The sequence below is a fragment of the Agelaius tricolor genome, unplaced genomic scaffold (assembly GCF_023055355.1).
Source record: "Agelaius tricolor isolate 1412-34295 unplaced genomic scaffold, bAgeTri1.0.p SCAF_9, whole genome shotgun sequence".
NCBI lineage: Eukaryota > Metazoa > Chordata > Aves > Passeriformes > Icteridae > Agelaius > Agelaius tricolor.
The window spans coordinates 26,827,795-26,847,762 of NW_027269269.1; the positions used below are offsets into that span (position 1 = coordinate 26,827,795).

Below are 19,968 nucleotides of genomic sequence, written 5' to 3' on the forward strand. Positions count from 1 at the left end.
CCATGAAAAAAACAGTATTTAATTACTTTTATCACTTCCCATTTTGTATCATGTTCCATATTCATCAAAGGGTACTTCCAACTTGTGATTGAGATCATTTTTCAGCATAAGAACCACAAGCTCAGTGGCCAGACACTGATGCATCAAGTGCTGTACCACTGTGACCAAGAAGGATGGGGGTATGGCAGAACCAGTGTCAATGCTGTAAATCTTGATTAAATTGTTATGTACTGAGATTACACAGTCCCTGCACCTCAGTGAAAATACATTGTCTGTTTGAAAATCTGAAACAGGGAGATCTATTCTTTGAGGACATTCAGTACTTTCTACAATTCACCAGTATCTATGGGACTAAAGGGTTTCAGGGTTTGTGCCAAAGTATTTGCAAGGACAGCATTTCCTGAAACCAAAGCAACGTGTAGGGGAAGAAACTCAGCTCATTTTCTTCATATGCTTTCATTGTTTTTGTTCTTCCTGAAAAATAATGTCCTTTCAGATTTCGTTTGACATCTCCATGATGTTGAACAGATTCGGAGAAATCACCAATATTTTGACAGGGTTCCTTGGCAATGAAATGTTCATGAAGCTCATCTGTCATGAGCTAATCTGGCTCATCTAGCCAAAGCAGTAGCTTAGGCAGATATATTACTGTAACAATTTAATTTCTACACATTTTCTTCGTCTCTGGTGATTGCAGTGATGGCAATTCATATTTCAGCTTCAGAAACATTGGTATTAATTGCAGCACAACTATACCTTTAGTTTTGTCAGAATCTTGCTTAAGACAGCAAGGCGGTGTTATGTTGTCTGAGTGCCACCTTCTTGTTAACGAGACAATATTCTGATTGCACTAGCCATCCTGAGTGTCCATAGCTTCAAAACCTGAACCTCTTACTTGTTCCCCTCCCATGAACCTTTTGAGTTTCATGCCATAATGCTGGTGCCTTATGAACTTACAGCACCAGCACATAAATGCCTGAGGCTGTTTACACCCTCAAACTGCTTCTATTAATACTAAGTATGTGTAGAAAAGTAGCACTCAAGATTCAACAACACTTGCAGTATACAAGCACTACCCACAAATCAGTCTGTTCCTGAGAAAGATTATGTAGGTGCAGTTCCACTGAGCACAGATGATTTACTCCATATTCCACACCAACATCAATAAAATTAGGACTTATCTGTTTGCCTCAGTCACACCCCACTTTAATGAATTGCTTTGAAAATTACGTGGTTTCACTCAGCATTCAGATACAACTTTAAAGGCTCCAAAGTAGGAATACACAGAATTCCGTGTTTTATACCCAGCAATGTTCTGCCGGAATAAGATAATTTCAAAATAATGATAATGCATATAACTCTACATACATATATAAATATATGGTTACTTATATGTATATATCTATGTATGTGTACAATACTGCTTCTTCATGTTACCACATGTGAAAAGTGCTCTGACCCACTGCTATGGTTCAGTCTGGCATCACAGATTTTTATATTCATTTAAACCATTAGCTGAATGTTACCGCAGGGTGACCTGCTCCTGCTCTGATTAGGCCTACCAACTACTTACAGTTAGTTTCCTCTTCCAAGTAGAAGTTATCTTCATTTCAAATCAGGTGTGCAAAGTCCAAACAGTTGCTTAACATTGCCAAGCATGGTTTTATCCTGCTCTGCCCCCTGCGAGGAGCAGCCAAGAGAGCAGCAAACATTCTGCTTGGGCACCTGCCACACCCGCAGGTGTGGAATTTATACCCTCAACACACTGAGCCTTTTGAGATCTTCAATAGTAGAAAATAGGTTGCACTCAGATCTTAAATGAGAGAGAATGTTCTGGACTGAGGCCTTGTACCACTGCCCCAGGTAGGAGGGGATTTGGCATGGGAAGTGGAAAGGAAAGTCAGAAGGAGAAGAGTCATCCTTTTCAACCTGAACTCTTAGGCATGGTTAGTTGTTACACTGAGTACTGCTTGCAAATAGAAAGAAATATCAGAAGAATCAACAGAACAAAAGTGAGACCTCAGAAATGCTTATTCCATGTGCCAAAATCAAACTTAAGAATTGCAGCTTAGGGTCAGTGAAATTCTATAGTATCAGATAAAAGGCCCTGAAAGAAGGGAAAAATAAACAGATGCAGACAGGTAATAGAGGGCCCCTGAGTGAAATAGTGGGAACATAATGGAGACTTTCCTACAATGTAGACTTTCCTGCTATTCTGGATTTCAGTAAGTACCTCTGGGACTTCAGGGAGAGATTTTTTTTCTCAAGTGCTATTGCAAACATGTCCCTGTGGGAAATTGGCCTTTACCAGGCTAGAGCAGTCCAGCCTCTTTAAACAGTCTTTCTGTAAATGTCTAATCCATTAACAAATTAATTTCTGACTTTTAGGCTATACTGATAGTGGACATACAGCATTCCCAGTGGAATATAGAAATTAGCCATTTCCTCTTGGAAATAAAGCCCTGACTACTGTGAAAAATCCATGCTTATGGCCTTCTCATAACATGTCTTGTGTTGCTAAATTTTTGTCAGTTTTTTTAGCAGAAGTTCTGGCTTCTAATGAACAGTGGCTTTTATATATTGTCAGTCTTGGTGTCTAAGACATTGGGGTTGTATATGTACCTATAGATAGCCAATGGTCTAACCTTGTTCATACAATGTAAATGCCATAGTCAGTCCTAGTCTGACAATGTACTTTCTCCTTATAAACAGTAAAATATATCTGGAATAACCCACTTTATGTAGAAAGTTGATTCTTGAATTGTGTTTGCTGATGGCTAACACTGCTGTTTTCATCTCCTCCTTCTTGCTGTGGCCTTAAGAATTTAATCCAAACTCCTACTCCCAGAGAGAAAAAGTGCCCAAAAAGAATTGAATTTAGCCTAGACAGCCCAGTCTGAAAATGTATCATGACTGTGAAAACATCAATTAAAACTCAACCCACCTGATTCAAGAGAGCTGTACAATATGTGCATTAAGATCAGACATGCTAACTTCCGAGGCACTACCGAGTTACTTTCCGTTGCCTCATGATAGACAGCACTGTTCCAGCACAGTAAATAAGCTTTAAATAAGCTTATTTAAACAAGCACAGAATTAAGCTCACAAGAAGCTCATCTTTTAATTTTTTCATTACTAGGGATCAGAGGAAAGGCAGAAGGAAGCATTCTGATGATATCAGGGAAAAGACTCTTGCAAGAATAAAATAAATAGCAATTAACTAAAAACTTGAGTCTACTTGATTGGGAATCACTAAAAAACAGTAAGAGAAGATTGTAGTACCAGGTCTCAAGCAAAGAGAAGGACCTATTTTGTTGATTGTCCCTTGCTGGTCAGACATAGAAGTGTTCCTAACAAGCAGGGAATACTCAATGTGTTTGATGGTGTCTCTAAGCAGACAGAAGTACATCCAGGGGGAGAGACAGAAGTAACCTGCAGGGAACTAATCTAGAAAGAGCCAGTTTCAGGACCAAACAACAGCAGTAAGTTGATGTTTTTAATATTTAAGTCATCTGTAAAGGAAATATGATGGTGTGTTGTGTAAAGAGCAGAGTCAGGCCAGTGCTTGCTTCTGTGTGTTTTAGGTAATACAATATGACAGACCACATCAGATCAATGGTGCTGATTAATGAACAGCCCTGGAAAGGAAGCTAACAAGAGATGAAAGGGTCAAGACACAAATTTCAGGAGGGAGAAGGAGGATCAGTGCCTCAGAATACAGAGTTATGGTCCAGGTGCCCATTAATCATCAGCATTATTATGTAAAGCACCACATTTTCTCCTGACTTAATGCCCATTGCAACTGCACTGAAGTCAGTATAAAAGTGACCTAAAGTGTACATCTTAAATCACAATCTGTAGTACATCACTACTCTCATAAAATGGACCTTCCTTAATAAAAACACTGATACAATTAATGTTCCTCACACCCTCTAAATTACCAGATAAAACTTGGAAAGAGCAAGGTGGAATAAAAGTGAGCATATATAAAATGCCCAAGTTACTATCATTAGTGGGAATATTTAAGTAATAAAGTCTGCATTTCTGGAATGCATTCATGCAGAACATTTATCCTCCAAAATCTTAATTAAGCACACAGTACCCCATGGAACAGAAATATAATGCTTTCGTTTTCTGGATAGAAGAGCCCAGGTACACGGGGAAGAAGTTATTTAACCCAATGTCACACATCCCATTCCTCTGTTGTCCTGCTTGTCTCTCTTTTTGCCCAATCTTCTTATGGTCAAAGATCCTTTTCCTCTCATTTTTCCGAAGTTAAATTAAGTCTTTTACAAAATTTGGATTATTTCATTCTCTGTTGCAATACTAGAGTCTTAAAAAGTACCATCAGCTTTGCTGATTTTATGTACTTAAAAAGTGCCTAACAACTGCTGAGGATCTCAGTGCTTTGTGCTCATCACACTGGAAGAAAGCTATCTTCCCAGGCCACAGCAAAAAACATGGAGAAAAATGAAGATATTTTAAGTATTGCCTTTCACAGAGATTTTTGAGCCCAGATTTTGTAGAAGACTTCCAACAGCCCATCTCTAATAACTTGTCTGCCTGACCCTTGTTGGGAAGCCAGATTGAGTGCTAGGCAGTGCTACAAGAGAGAGCCACTTGGATTGGGATCCCAGAGATTGGAAGAGCAATAATGACACAAAAAGAGAGGTGACAAAATATGCAGGATTAGTACATGCAGTTCTTAGTCTTCTCTCGTGTGAAATTAGGAGTGAAGTGAGCAGGAGTTCTGCTGAAGTAAAGACTAAAGACCCGATCTTGTGATTTTTCTGTTTCTAGTACAAGTTAAAAATGTTATCTGAAGTACTAGGCAGTCTCTAAGGCACGTGGGATTTATGCCTTAAAAAGGTGAGTAATAGCCAGATAAAAGACAGACTGATGTGTGCAAAGTGGATGTAAGAAGCAAGGTCAGTGTTAACAGAACAGATGGGGCATATATGGAGGTGGGAAGGAGAGCCTGAAAGTAAGCCACGCTGACTTAGATTTAAGTCCATGCTGTTAGCAAGGACATAAAACTACAGAATCCTTGGGCGTTACTGCACCTTTGAAATTCAATCCTTAGTTCTGGTCAAAAGTGTCACTATTTTATGTAATTCTTTCAAACTAACCTGATGCATGTGGTTCCTCTTCCAAGCCCTGGTGAAACTCAGAGGTTCAGACTAAGTTGTAAATTTTGTGCATGTTTGAATTTACTTAGTTTGCAATTCAAAGCAGACTCCAAGAGGGGAGAACCTAAAAAAACTGGAATCAAAGAAAATGTTTGTTTGAACCCCTGTAAAATGTAGCTGCCAGGTTTCATGTAGCCTGTTGAAATAAGAATTTAGTATATATCCCAGTCACTAAGAAACATCAGCATTACAAAATGTGTGAATTGAACATAAAACTGAATGTATATTTTGTGAAGTACATTATTACAGTTTCATCTAAAATTGCTCATTGTGTCTGTTGGTGCTTATTGGAGTGTTCCTGCTGCACAAACAGTGGGGTTTTTTGTGTTGCTTTTTCAGACATAAATTCCACCTTGCACAGTGACATTAGCTACCTGTGAAATAACAATTACATCTCTTACCATTTTTCATTCACCTTGATTTCTTCAATAAAACAACATATTTGCTTTTCCGGTCTGCTCAGACTAGGCAAGATCATTTTTTCATGGAAGGGGCACCAGTGGCTTTTCTGTGGACAGGACTGAATATGCTGATGTCTCAAGAGTTCTTTGCATAAGTGAAGTGAGCAGGATTTAATTCTGTCCCTGGATGTCAACTTCAGACATACTCCCAACATACCCACAGTGACCCACCAAAGGATAATAAGAAGCTAGCAAAGGAGGAGTTCTCTTAGTCTAGAGAGGGATTCAAGTCTCGCAAAAATGTAAATACTCCCAAAAACTTAGATGTGGATGGGGAAATCACCATCTAATAAATAATGGAGTGGAGGTTTTTCTGTGGATCCCTTCCCATCTCAGTCCATTGGTTCCAACTATCTGTTTATCTCAGAACATTTCAGCAATAAAGCTGCTGCTGAGCTGAACCTTTCCTGCCAGGCTGGCAATAAGTTACTTCCCTGGTGTCACTGCAGTAGACCAGGTGGCTGATGAGAGAAAAGTGGGGTTTCTGCTTTGATACAAGCCATGCTTTTTGTGATGTGAAGACAGCAAAAGACACAAAGTAGGATTCTTCCCTTCCTTTTTCTGCCTTTCAGTCCTGAGGAAGTGTTTGTTGCTGCTCAGAACAGGACTGGCCTTGTTGTTCTGATGAGATGCACTTGAATTCCAAGTTTGTGCTAGCTCTCCATCAGTGCTCCGTGCTCATGCCATTGGAGTGAGAGACTTCTGAGGAGGAATCCTGCTGGTAGCCCCTTGGAGGAATCCTGCTGGTAGCCCTTTGGTGGCCAATCCTCCCTCTCCTCCTTGCTTCACCGGATTAGGTTGCATGGGCAGACTGGGGTAACTGGGGACTGATTGTGGTCATTTGCAGCCTGGGCTGGAGGGATTGAAGTGGGAATTCAGCACTACCAAGCTGCAGCCAGCTGTACTCACAGCACAGAATGCCAGTTAGAGTTGTAGCAAGTTTTCTTGCTCTCAGTAAATAATTATTATTTCCCCCTGACCTTTCCTTCTGATTCTTCCTGGTACAGACACAGCCTCTCTCTGTTCCCTGCCCCAATGAACGTCTGCACTAGGTCCAAGGCTTGGAGTAATTTACCTGAAGAGTGATACCATTTGGAAACCACTGTAAGTATATTTTATCTCTTATAAAAGACTTCTTGTTCAGCAAAATAAGACATCTTACAAAAAAAAAAAAAAAAAACCAAACTGCAGCACCTGTGAGCCTTACTGATGAGGGTAAACTAAGTTTTGCTTTTGAAATTTGCAAGGAAATATGTGGGCAAAAAGTATGTCAGTAAAAAACTGCTAAATATTTAAGTCATACCCTCACAGCATAGTTCAGCAATGGCTGGTTTGATCTGCTTGTATTTTTTATTTTGGCAGGTTCTCCCTACTTACTGCTCTAGTTCGTGCTGTTCTAGTTGGTTCATCCATGTTTATCTTTGCAGTGTTTATCTTCTTTTTTATTCTTATTACTTTTTAATGAGACAGCTTATCTCTCATTGGTGTTTCAGGCAATACAGATGGAATCTACTGCAACTTTTTAAAGGTTTACACTGTTCTTTCTGAGCCCTGAGACATTTATGACTTAAAGCAATTACAATTTGGTAATTTGGCTGGATTACATAGGCAAAGTTGCCTAAGAGAATTCTGACTTTGCATTGTGGTTTTATTATGCTCTGAAATGACCATTTGCCTGATACTTGTACTTTCTCCCCCATAAATGTAATAGTTTTTAATTCTTTTGATCAATTCTCAGTAATTGTCAGTACTGTCACAGTGTTAGCATAGCTGAGATGCTCTGATGTTACAAGTCAGGCAAGCTCTGTAGTCAGGACCCAGCTCTCATGAGACTCGTGGTTCAGATGGAATAAATGGACAAATTTGGGGCCATATAAACCCTACCTCAGGCCTGAAAAGGACCCAGCAAATTTCAATCTTACTTTAACTTAATCTCTGAGTTTAATTTAATTATGTTAATCAGTCTCCTGTAAGGGATTTTGGAGTTTATTTTACTTTTCTGTGTTGATTAAATTTTCCAGGCTTTTATTGCACTAGAACATTGGGTGTCTCTTGTCAGTTTTCTGTGCCTCCCATTCTTGCTTTGCAGTGTTCTGCTGGGATTTCTCTTTCATATTACATTTTATGGTGATGTTTTCAGGAGTTTGTGTTTTCCATTGTATGACACAAACTTGCAATCAGAGATTTTAAACAAACTGCCAGTCATGTAGCTGCAACAGCATGAAGATCAATGTGGCTGCAAAATCATCAGAGAAGCTGTGTGAATATTCAGGCAGTCAGGCTGTGCAGGACTTTTAACTACTGAAGCAACACTTCTGGCAGGAAAATAGGGATGGTTCAGGTGATTTAAAGGGAGCTTGTTTTGGGAAGCTTCACCCTCAGCTCTGAAACTCAGTGTGCCCTGAGTTTTGGGGTGAGGTCTCTGGGCAGATTTTAGTGGGTTTTTGTTGTTCTTTCAGTCCTATTTTTTATATTCACTGATTGTACTCATCTCTCTCTCTTTACTTTGTCAGTTTCTAAATATGTATTGTCAATGTCATGTCTGGAAGAGACACAACACTGGCAGTGATAAGCACTGATATCAGGAGCTGTGTTAGTCGCACACAGGCAGAGAAAGAATGTGCAGCAGAACACTCAGGGAAAATATTGCTTAAAATCAGACGTGAACTATTTTCACACTCTTATTTTTAGGATTTGAAAAGCTGGAGGTTTTGGTTTTTGTTGGTTTTTTTTTTTAGTTTTTTTTTTTTTTTCAATTCTATACAGCCCCTGTGAATTACTAAGGTTACAAACTAACTGTGCACCAGTAAGTTAAGTGCAGTGCTTGGATACTACAGGCATCTCTGACCTGAGGGTACTTAGTATAAGGTGATGCCATAGCTGTGAAGAGGCAAAATAATGCCTGGAACATGGGTGGGCAGACTCAGCCAGCAGCAGCACTTACAACAACATCAGCAACCCTGTGGCATGTTCCCTCTGTGCTGCTTAATATGCGACGAACAAAGGTCTGGTTGGTGACCCAGCCCTCCCTGTATTCAGAGGCTGAAAACTGCCTCATTATTGTTCATTATGTAGTATTATTCTCATGCAGTCACATTATCATAGCTTCCCCTGAGACCCAGGATGCTGCTGTGGGCTCTGCACAGCTACACTGGTTCCTATACCTGAGCTAATTTGTTCAGTGCTAACCTGACGTCTCTGCAGGACAGAGAGCTATTCCCCCTGTAAGGCAAGGTTCAAGCATTAGTTATAGCTGCTGTGTGAGAAGTACAACATACAGGGACCTGGTTTGCTGGCCCCACTGTGAGAACACGTTAACTCATCCAGGGGAAATTCATTCCAAACTCAAGTAATGGTTGCAAAGGAGGTACATGCAAAGAAATCACCTGTGGAGAGCAAGTGGAGGGTTGAGGGAGAGAAAGTTGTATGCAAGAGTGGCAGCAAGAAAGGGGAAGTGTGGCAGGGGTTTTAAAGGCATTCCAAAGCTCAGAGGTAGTAATTAGTTTCTAGATAGCTTTGAGGTTAGGACATCCAAAATATTACCCATTCTGCCTTCAGATGAAACACAAATGAGCCAATTCTACAGCCAGTACCTAGATCATTGCAGCCAGCCGCTGCATCATTGTGAGTTGGCCATCATTTGAGATCTTGTTCTATGACAGTGCGGTGTTAAGGTACACAGAAAGGAGCGAATGCCTCAGTGCAGTGAGGATGCTGACAGAAAACAGAAATAATATGATGGCAGTGATTGCATACATTTTGCTTTACACATGAACTGACAAGTACTGATACACACAGTTCAGTTCAGGAAAGACAGGGGAGGCAGTTAGCCTCCTGTTAGGTACTGGAGAGGATACAATGAAGAAAAAGGATAATATATATTAAGTGGTGTAAATTAACATCACAAAAAAACCCACAATAAATATAAGGGAATGCTAAAAGTGAATACCAACAAATAGAAAGTACATGGACATAGGACAGTAAATAAAAAGTGATAGAGTAGGTAGGATGTTTAGAAATAAAGTGGATAAATCTCTTGTAAATCAATAGCAAATAAAAATTCTGCATGGACCCTCTAAATTTTGAAAGTCAGTATCTTTTCTACTCCCAGCTTGTGGGATTCAATGCATCAAGTCCATGTACCAAAGTGCCATCTCTTTGCTGTATTGCCCTTCTGCCATTCTTCACAAGGAGCAAGGATGATGATGGCCCTCTGATAATGTTAAGAATGAGTTCATAATATTAAGAATGAGTGGAAAGGACTTGTATTGCACCCCAGGTATGTATAGAGAAGGAGATAACCAGAGATCAGAACAGAGCCCCTTACTCCAACAGCACATTCCTAAGTCTCTTGCATTCCAAACATGGCCATTGTTGCCCTTACTAACAAGTAAATAGCAAACAGCTCTTTTCCAAGATTATTATATAGAGAAGAACGTAGTCACAGGAACTAAAGCAGCAAGGTAGATTGACCCTTACTACTGAAATAATCACATAGTATTGCCAATCAATGAAGTCCAGAGATGGGACATACATAGGAGTAATTTGGGAAGGTTCCACAAACAGTATTTATTACTTGTTTCATTCTTGCTCCTTGTTCTTTCAGGGTTTTTTATGTTGCTATAACCAAAAAAATCACAGTTTTCCAAACTTCTGGACCATGGAGATATATTAGAGAGCCTGCTGATGGGAGTGTTCATAGAAGTAGTGTGTAATCAGAAAAAAAATTAGGTTGGAAGGGTCCTCTGGAGGTCTGTAGTCCAATTCCCTGCTCAGAGCAGAGCTGACTTCCAAGCTGGATTAGGTTATTCAGGGCCTTGTTCAATTAAGTTTGGAAAATCTCCAAGGATGGAGATGCCATAACCTGATTGAGTACTTAACAATTCTCCCTGTGAAGACTTAGAGGAAAAAGATAGCAATAGAAGTAGACTATATCAGAGAATGTAAGACTATTTCATTAGAATATATAGGTGAAGATCATGCAATAGGAGCTTTCTGTATGGGTGATAAGGTAAAACAAAAGAACAGCAATATACTTACAGTAACAGCAGGATTTCTATGACTTTGTCTTTGCTGGCAACAGTAGTTGGACATTGCAGACTGGAGAATTTTGTCTGGGTTTCTTCATAGGTAGTTTTCATCACAGTGTCCCCAGGATTTGTCTTTTCTGAAAAGTTTTCTTTAGATCCTTAGCTGACTTTGCTGATTCCTTAGCTTCCCTCCTGTAGAAGCCTGCATCCCTTTCAGGTGGTAGTGACATAAAGCCCATGTCTGAACAGTGAGAGAAATAAGATTCTGAGGAGAGGTGTCATCTCCAGTGCCAGTCAGCCCCACTACTATATTCTTACCATCCTAGTGAGCAAAAGTCATAGAGCTGCAGGACTGCAATGTGGAAAAATGATGACACAAGAGCTTCTTGATAACAGTGTCAGCCTTAGGAGCAAAGTAGAAAAAATATGGGTTTGGATAGAAAGAAGCAGGGGATGCTTTGCACAGCCTTCTTGGTGTCACTACCTGTTGCTATAGTGTTTTTTAACTGTCCCTCTAATGAGTTTTGAAGGCCCGGGAGGCAGGATCAGCCACAGGATGAAACATCAGCCAGTGTTTGATTTAACAACAGAACCATAGCTGTGCTAGTTGACCGGCAAGTCTTGTTTACTCAGACTTAGCCCCCACTCTGCAAAAAACAGCAGTCTCCTGCCCAGGCTAGGCAGCATTGTGTGTGGATAGACCTGGAGTCAGAGGCTGTATTCCAAGCATATAACTTGGCTTAACTCTGAGCTGAAAACAGACCTTAAATACAGCAGTTCAGCTCCTGGGTAAGGGGAACTTCATTGCCTTGTGCATCCAGAGTCCTAGCCTACATACAGCCTTTGTTCCTGGGCCAGAAAGGTGTGCTATCTGAAAGCTGCTTGGGTAGCAATGCTGTAAAAACCCACTGGTTTATGCACAGATTTCCTGTAGTCCCCACTGCATGCTGGCTGCACATGGGAATATCCTGGGCTCTGGAAATGAGGCGTGTGAAGGTGTGCCAGAGTTTGTTTGGATCATGCCAAAGATCCGTGCGAACTGTTACAAACAAAACATATGCAGTCCATGTACTTTAAAATATGCGTGCCCACGTACAAGCTATAGTTTACAGCAGCAATACCATCCGCCCATCCCGTGGTGTGGAGACTGTAGTCCCGGTAACCCAAAACGCACCAGGGCTGCCAGAAGCTGCGGGGTGTTCAGTGTGACCCCCTCGCTGGCCGTGGTTCACCTGCACAGCTCAGCTCATCTCAGCTCCCGGCTGCACCCCGAGGCCCGGCCAGCTGCCACCGGGCGCCTCTTTGCTGCCCCTCGGCCAACCCAAGGCTTCCCTTCCGCGCCCACCACCTCCTTGGGGGGGCTTTGCGGGACGAAGGCTGGGGAAAGGACTTTTTTTATTTCTTTCTTTCTGGCCCATTTAACTTATATTTTTATTCTAACTTTCTTCCTATTTTTATTCTAACTTTCTTCCTTAACTTATATTTTTATTCTAACCTGCTCCTCGGGCCGGGCCGGGCCGAGCCGGGCCGTGCGCGTGCTGCCTCCTGGCGGCGGCCGGAGGCAATGGCGGCGGGCCGGGCCCTGCCCCCGGCCGGGCGTGCCGCCCTTATATAAGGCCTTTATGTAAGCGACCGTCCCGCTCTGCCCCTCCTCGCCCTCCGCGGGATCGGCGCTCTCTGCGCTGAACAGTCGCTTTAAGAATGGAGAGGCCAGTGCAGCCCTCAAACCCTGTCCCGGGTGGGACGCAGGAGGGCAAAGGCACGCGGGGAGAAGGGGCTCTCGCCCTGGCCCTCCGTGAGGAGAGTCCCGGCCTGTGGAAAGGGCTCTGCCGGCAGGCAGGACGTGCGCCCAGGGTGCCCCGGCACTGCTCGAGGGTCGGCAGGAGATAACGGGTTCCAGCGGCACGGCTCCAGCCTGCCCGGCTCCTGCGGTGTGCCCAGGGTTCTCCCCCCGGCATGCGGCGGCAGCAGCCGACGTTTGCCCGGTGCCCGGGCCGCATCCCGGGCCCGGGCAGCAGTGTCCCCTCCGGAGGCTGCATCCCGAGCTGGCGGCGCAGCTCCCTGGCTCGGGGAGCACTGAGGGAGCACCTGCACCTGTGTAGAGGAGGGAGGACAGTGAGGCATGTGTTCGCTGTGTGATTCAAAACCTGCCGCTTCGCCCGGTGCCTCGGCTTCTCCAGCCCTGAAGCTAAGATGGTGACTGACTACCTGCTTGATGTTCCACTGATGCTTAATTCCTTGGAGGTTCTGGATGGAGGGAGGTGTTGAGAGCTCATGTGCTCAGTGCTCATAGACAGCTGGTTCAGGTTCCAAGTCTTAATGCTTTACTTAGATGAACTCTGCATCTCAAAATTGCCTCACAATTGCCTGCTTTTCCCCACAATCAAGTCTCTTCACTGATTAGTTTTGAACTTGAAACTTGCATATTTGTTTGCTTTTCAGACAATTCCATTATATTTCTGTATAACTCTCTCTATTCAGAATGCTACAGCCTTGGTTAATATTTGTCAAACGGTGCTCTGACTGTCTAAACTACTGGGACGAGTTTCATTTTATATGTCATCAGTAGGGGCAGAATAAGGAGCTTCATGCTTGGCCTATTTGCTGTAATACAGTCTCAGGGCCATTGCATCAGAGTCAAAACAAGGAGCAGCTTGTTTCCAAACAAGAAGTATGGAGGAAAGTCTTCTCTGCCCCCTTCTCTGTAAGGGGAAAGAGAGGCGAGAGGGGGGTGGTGGTGGGGGAAGAAAGTTATCTTTAACAGATTCTAAAAATGCCTTTTCCCAAATATGCAGTCAGTCCCATCAAAGGTCTCTTTGTTTATTTTCAGGAAGAAACCCAAGACAGCTGAAAACCAGAAGGCATCTGAGGAGAATGAGATTACTCAGACGGGTGCATGCAGCGCCAAGCCAGGCCTTCCCTGCCTGAACCTTGAAGCTGTTCCTTCTCTGAGCCCGGCCCTCATCCACTCTCCACATTCACCAACAAACCTGCACACACACACAGGGTTATCTGATTGTGAGTACACCAATATGCTGCTGGGGTTCCTGAAAACACCTCCTTTACTGTGCACCAGGTTTTCCAGTTGGATGCTCTTCCCATAATGTCATAAAGAGGATCTTCTCAGGGCTTACCTTCTCCCTTCTTTGGGAATTACATCTAAAGCAGAACATTTTTGTGGTAAGGTTGTGATAATGCAATCAGCCAGAAAAAAAGGTGAGAGCGTGTTCTTAGGTCAGGCTGCTGCTTATTGCAAATTAAAAAGGAAAAACCCCTCAAGCATGTCCCTGTCCAACTAGAACTGTTGCTCTGCTCCAGGTAGTCACAAGCTTCTCATTACCCAACCATATCTCCTGACTGGAGGGGTTTCAGTCTGTGCTGAAAACATGGGCCTGGCTCTGCAGCCCAGGACTGTAAAGTTTCCATGAAGAAAGGGGAGCGTTTTGTGGAGAGGATCAGTCTGTGAGAGTCTGGAAAATCTTTGTAGACCTGTGTGGTTGTACCAGCCTTAAGGCCCTTGTTTTGAGGGCATTTACTTTCAGATTACTCAGCATGGGTTAATTGCCCTTTAGAAAATGTTCTTCTCCGTTTTGCCAAAAAATACAAAAAATAAGGGATGAGATTATTAAAACTGGATTTTGGAAAGTCACCTGACCTTGCCAGCTCTTCAAAACATTGTCATTTCACAGAGGTCCTTGCCTGGAAGTCTCTTGGGCAAGAATGTGCAGGGTATTGTGAATTTCATCACTCACTAGTTTTAGAATTTATAGTTTACCTCTTCTGCAGTGGTTTATAATGTAAATTTACAAGGCGGGGGGGAGAGGAGAAGATGATGACACCAGGTTTCAACAGCTCAGAAGCCAACCAGACTTTGCAAAAGCTTGTAAAAAAAAAAATCAGGGCATGACAATAAAAAATCAGATTAAAAAGTATGTGTATCCTTTTCTTTCTTTAATTTAAAAATCCTGCCTCAGGGCCAAGCTTGGAAGCAGTCGGGTTATAGGGATCATCACTATCAAAATCACTTTAGCTGCAATTCATTCCTGTTGGCTTCTGACTTTATTCATTATGAGCTTCTCCTAGAGATCTTGATTTTAATAGAGCTGGTAAATACTGGGGAGACTTTCCTAAATCTCACCTGGTGATTTGAAGAGAAGAAAGAGCTGTGAAACAATTGAACAGCAGGCAGCATGCAATTTAGTATATATGAAAACTCTTTTCAAATTGGAGATGTCAGACTCTTTGTTAAAACTGGGGTGCAGTTTTGTCTTGTAATGTTTTCTGAAAACAAAAAGCTTGTGAAAAGATACAAAAAATGAGCAGAACAACAAGAAAAAAATAATCCTTATTTTCAAACAAAGAATCCCTTTATCCCATTCACAAAGATGAAAGAGTTCATTAGTAAATGGGATTTGAAACCTCACACTGATTTTTTTGACAGTACAAATGTAACCCATGAAAGCAACCTTAGGACAGAGGCCAGCAGGGATTGCTGGGAACTTGGAGAATGAGCTCCTGCTTTTGCTTTCTGAGGTGGCCAAGTTCAGGGTGAGGAATATTGGCAGAGGCCAGCAGGGGAAGGTGGAGCCTGCAGCTCTTCATGCTCTACCTGTTCTGTGCACAGTGTCTTTTAGACTCCTAAGTTTTTAGAAGACACTGTCCCCAAGTCACCTTCCAGATGATGTCAAAGGCCTTTTCCAACCTAAACAATTGTATTCTTCTGTAAATAGGAGTAAACTGCCAGCCCAGGTTAGATGCTCCTTTCACACTGCAAGTGCAGGGGATTTTTTCAGAAAATGGGTTTAATAGCAATTCCAGCATTAACATTGTCCTGTCTTGTGAATTGTTGAAATTTAGTTCCCAAAATATAGCTAGAGTCCTGCAAAGATTCAGGAAATAGTAAGACCTCTGGTGGTATTATCTGTTAGCTGAAAGCAATAGAAAATTTCACAATTATTATGGGTTATGACCTTTATCAGGCTGTATTTGTTAGGGGTGGTATGCATATAATTAGTGTTTGGCATGCCTTTGCAAAACAGCAAGAACCCACATGAACTGAAATGAGGAGTGATGAATATAACTGCATATTTACTGTAGCTTTCTACCATGTTTTGTGGTATTCTTTTTTCATATGGCCTCAATCCTTCAATTGCTGGAATATGTTCGTGGATGCAAAAGATTGATTTTTGTGGCACCCAACATTAGAAACGGGTCTCCCTGCAGTTACAAATGCTTTCTCCATACCTCTGATGTGCCCTGTCTTTTGGGTCAATTCTTTCCCCTCACTCTAGAATCTCTTTCTTTGTCCTTCTCTTCCTCTCCCCTCAGAGCTACATTGCCACATCTTTCTTCCTCTCAACTTTTGGACCCATGGTGATGCTTTTCTTCTTCAGGCCAGCGAGACTTTCTGTCCTTCCCTCTACCTTTAGACAGCACAACATTGTTTTTCTTCCCTTTCCCAGACCATCCTACTGCCTGGGCAGTACCCCCACAGCTGGGCAGATACCTCATTTTGAAAGGGCATTCTTCATTCTCCTGGGAGGTTTTCTAGTGGATGGCAAATAGTACAGAAATACTATAGAACTAAAGTTAGACTGAAAGTTTGGGAGGAATTTTCTCTGAAAACACCAGAAGCGCACAGAAAGAGTCAGCATGGTAGGGTGTATCAATTCTTGGAAAAATGCACAGATGTACAGATGTTTTCATAAGGCCTCATTTATGTATCTGGGGGGAAAAAAAGGCTTGGATTTTATGGACCACCTTTCAAATCAGTTTGAAATCTTCACTGACCATTTTGCATGCACAGTCACTAGTGCTTGGCAGAAAACAACACCACATATTTATTATTATGAGAAATGTTCAGAAGCCAATCTACTTTAAAATATCAGGGTGCTTTTGGAATGATTCAGATCAATTTTTTTTTTCCAAGCAAAGGAAATAAAAACTCTGTGATAGCCATCTGCTCCTCAGCTGTAAAAGGCAGAGGTGAAGAAAGCCTTAAGCAATAGTCTGAATGCCAGTCTTACTGATATGAATACTTAGCAAAAGAAAAAAAAAAGGAAAAACAAAAACCTTGGATGAAGTCATATGTGATGCATAACATAATTTAAGGTTTCATTCTGTAGCATGTATTCTACATGCTGCTTCTGGTGCCACTTATTCAAAATGAAATTGCATTATTCCTCAGATTTGTAGGACTAGGTCCTAGATTTCTGGGTTTGAGCACTATTTCCAGCACAGATGAATCCCTGAAGCTAAATCCAGAGCACAGGATGCACTGTGTCCAGTCCCATCTCTTTTTCTTTTGGGAAATGCAATACAGTTGGAGAAACAAGTTAGAGGAAGAGGTGCTTCCTGAGGTAACTATTTTCATGGAGGGCTTAGCAGCCCTCATGATTCAAAACCACCACTAATAATTGAATTAATTTGGAATTAAATGATAAGAGTGAGCTGATAGAACTCCAGCTGAGTTATGCATCTAGCTACTCAGCTGTCACAAACAGATCTATCTGCTTACCCAGAAGAAAGGTGCTCATGCAAGGACAAGTACAAGTTGTGGAAAGGTTATAAAAAAGCAAAGGAAAGCAATGAGATTTGTTCTGTTCACATTTTTTTCACATATTTCCTTGCTTATGGATAGAGAATGCATAAAGTGCATAATCAGGCTGTAGTTCAAAGGCTGAACAGCCTCAGGTAAAGTTTCTAAAGATTTCAGTGAGAAGAAGAAGGTCATCAGGAGCTGACTGTATTTAAACTGGTTTGGTCTGCATAGGCCACTTATTTCAGGAGCTTTTCAGAAAGCATCTATAACTGTATATATTTTGCAAGTGAGCCAAGAGATAAGATCATTTTGGCAGAAACTTTCACGAGTTCTCAAAGATACAATCAGACAAAAACTTCATTCAGGCTCTGATGTATGCATCTTAACAGATGTGTCCAAACTCAAAGGAATCCCACGGGAACAGTGCAACTGAATCTCTTTGTCTCTATTGATAGTTAAAAGAGTTATTCTTAGACATTGGATGGTCCATCTGTGAAGGAATTTGTTCCAGACAAGACAAAAGCAACATCTTTGCAAAGAGTTTCCATGGGACTGAGAGGCAGGTTGGACAATGACTGAAAAACTTCTGAAGCAGTATTTATGATTTTTAGAGAACACAGAATTCTTGCAGAGACCTGAGATTCTGGTAAGGAATGAGCTGAGAAGAAAAGTAAGCCATGAATTTTTTTTTAATCTGTTAAACAATCATTGGCAGGTTGTCAAAATAAGGGAGGACTTTCTAGAGTTATGTTTTAGCAAGGGACAGGGATGATTTTTTGCATTAAATAGAATGCACTTTATAAACAGTGTCAGTGATAGACCACATCTGAGCTCTTTGTCCCTACATGCTCAAGTACCATGGCTGACTTGGTCCAATTCCAGAATTTTTCAGCTTTCACAGGACAGGAACTTTGAAGCAGAGTATTTGCTTTTTTCCCTTCTAAGTTTTGTAACTTCTTAGCCTTCCAGCATGACAGGGAAAGACAGAGTGGGAACCTCACAAGATTCCTGAACTCCACAGAGCATTGGGAGTGAATATGGAAATTCTGGGGGGTTGTTTTCTTGAGCAGCTAGAGGGACCCACCATTCCCTTCCCATGAATCTGCCAGTTCAATTTGCCTGGGGCTAGTGTAGAGGCTGAGTAGATCTGAAGATGGTTTGGCCTCATCTTTGCCTTTTAGGTTTCCTGTGTTTCTCTTAGAGGTTCTGTGGCAGGAAGGGAATGGTTACATGCCCTGATGGTCTTTTTCTTCTCCCTGGAAATTTGTTGCTGTGATTCCCTAGGAGCTGCTCTGGAGCTTTCAAATAGTCGTCACTCTCAGTGAAGACAAGAGGCCCCCTGATTCTACCAGCTTCCTTGTTTAGAGAGTCAGGCAGTATGAAATAGTCATTTCAGCTGTATTTTTGCTAATCTATGTAATGCATATCTTAGCTAATGCTGAATATTTTTAGGTTGTTTTTGGTGACCTAAGAAATTTTGTATGTTTAGATATCTATTTTAGATGATATAATAATAATGATAGAGGCCTTTTCTGTAGAAAGCTAAACTGAAAGCAAGGATATACATAGTTCTCAAATACCGATGTTACAACACTAATTATACTTTCATCTTGCGCAACATTTGAAATATTGTTTGGTAACTGCTTCTCTTTTTAGTAGTTGTAAGTGATTTCTATGTCCCGTGCACTTGTATTTTTGTTTGTAAAATTATCAAAGAAGTATGAGTCAGGAATTACTTGTGTTTTCATAGAAGCAGATATGTGTTGCTTGAATTGTGTAGAGACAAAAGTAGGTACAAGTACAGGTATGCAAAACTATAAGCTGCGTTCACCCTGCCTTTTGTAAAAGCCATCATAATACATTGAAGAACTGGCAGTGAAAAATGTGCAAATGGTAGGAACTGGTCTCTATATTCTAATCGGTGCACTAAGTGAGTTTTGTCAGGTTGGTCTCTCGGGCTTTTTGTCTCTTGAGAAATGACTAATAGCATATGGTACTTCAATTACAAAGTCAGTGAGTATGTTTTCAGAAGCAACTGTGGAGCCCAACTTTAACTGATGCATAAATCACTTATATTTGTAACACATAGATGCCTTTGAAAATTTGTCTAATTAGCCTAAATGTTGGTTCTGTTATTTGATGCCCCTGTAATACTGGGTTGGTCTTAGGTTGTGGTGTTTGGTGCTTTTTTTTACTGCTCTCTATTTAAAGAACTGTCAGTGATAACATGCATAGTCTTGGCTTTGGTTTAAAACTGCCATGCATGCTCCTAACTCCCATGATTTCAGGGTACATCTTGAAGACATTTCTACAGTGTATCTATCCTTTCTAAGTACCAGGGAAAAGGATAAGACTTACTGCTCTTTACAGGTCCATAGCTTCCATTCTTGAGGTGACTGAGTTGGTAATGCAGTAGTGTTTCTCTTTGTAAGTCATGCTGCAGCCAGTGAGAGACACACTCTCACTGTCCATTAAGATGTCTGCAGTCTGCTTCTGAGTTTACTTTGTTGTGTCTTCAGAGTAAGCCCCCTCCAAGATTTTAATTACTGTTCTTTATGTTCATAGTCTTCAGTAAATCCTTCTTCTGTATGTATTTCAGCTGTTTCACTCATGAAGTGAGGGACTGATGGATATGTACAAGTATCTATCACTGTTCAATGTATCAAGATGTTCTAGTACTTTTTTTTAACATTTAGGATTTTGTTTGTGTGGTTTTATGTGTGGGATTTGTGTTTGGTTCAGTTTGG

General features: G+C 41.5%; 1 protein-coding gene across 3 annotated transcripts in view; it reads left to right on the forward strand.

Annotated features, from left to right (window-relative positions):
• The window catches only part of ZBTB20 (zinc finger and BTB domain containing 20), a 474,982-nt gene that overhangs the window by 431,776 nt on the left and 23,238 nt on the right, over positions 1-19,968 (forward strand). For all 3 annotated transcript variants that reach the window (XM_071433329.1, XM_071433328.1, XM_071433331.1), the window contains 2 exons: positions 6,658-6,754; positions 13,511-13,698. The gene's annotated coding sequence lies outside the window, so the exon portion shown is untranslated. The remainder of the gene's footprint in view (positions 1-6,657; positions 6,755-13,510; positions 13,699-19,968) is intronic.